Source organism: Canis lupus, chromosome 4 (genome assembly GCF_048164855.1).
Source record: "Canis lupus baileyi chromosome 4, mCanLup2.hap1, whole genome shotgun sequence".
Lineage (NCBI taxonomy): Eukaryota > Metazoa > Chordata > Mammalia > Carnivora > Canidae > Canis > Canis lupus.
The window spans coordinates 51,081,060-51,081,969 of record NC_132841.1 but is presented as its reverse complement, the minus strand read 5'-3'; the positions used below and the strand labels follow the sequence as shown (position 1 = coordinate 51,081,969).

The window sequence follows — 910 nt, the reverse complement described above, 5'->3', positions numbered from 1 at the left end:
TGTCATGAAAATAGGATGCTGGTAACCAATGGCACGGAGTGGCAGTGATTAATCAAATTACTGGCTGTAGATTATTGTGATGAAGAGCTTCCTTGAAACAGATGCCTCGGGAGATCAAATGGCTGCTGGGAATAATGATGACTAGGAGGACTGTGGGGCGGGGGGTATGCCTTCCTCTGAGAGCACTGGAGTGCTTACAGAAGGAAAATGTCACACTCAGCTCTGTAAAGTCTTAGCTCAAGTCCTGATTAGGGGAATTCTATGGCAGTCCTGAAAGTATCTCAAATCTCTTGTAGCTGCAAATTCAGACCCAGGATTTAATGGTGAGGGTTGCAGAATTTAAATGTAAATTGGATTCATAGACTATGTCTCTCAGTGCAAGTTGGGATGAGGATTGGGACAGTGTCTAATTCTAAGACTTGGATTTGCGTGTCATCCTTGCACAGGGGTCATGCTAATCTTCTCCGTATCGCTCCAATTTTAGTATATGTGCTGCCGAAGTGAGTACTAATTCTAAGACTTGGAATGAAGACATTGGCATGGGGTTGGATGAAGCTGAAAATCTTACCCCTAAGTCACTTTGAGCCTTCCTTGCCTTCACTCTCCATGACTGAGATTAGGCTTCCCGTGCTTGAAATCCTTGCATTAACCTCACCTGAAGCAGATGCCTTTCAAGGACACACCTTTACTTACTCTTCAACATCTACTCTACTACCCCTTGTTGCCACTAGACCCATAACTAGACCCAAAACTAGGGGCAGATACAGCATATTACAAGGAAACAAGTTCAGAGTCTGATCCTGAAAGGAAGATTTTATGATCCAAAATAACTGCCAGATTTTTCTAATTTACATAGGCAGAAAACTGGTAAATATGTGTGGAATGGGAATCTAAGAACACTAGACCAAAG

At 42.9% G+C, this 910-nt stretch overlaps 1 non-coding gene across 1 annotated transcript; it reads right to left on the bottom strand.

Annotated features, from left to right (window-relative positions):
- Positions 1–401: 401 nt before the first annotated feature.
- On the bottom strand, positions 402–508 carry LOC140632772 (U6 spliceosomal RNA). The gene has a single exon (XR_012030464.1). It is a non-coding gene; the product is annotated as a U6 spliceosomal RNA (small nuclear RNA).
- Positions 509–910: the final 402 nt, after the last annotated feature.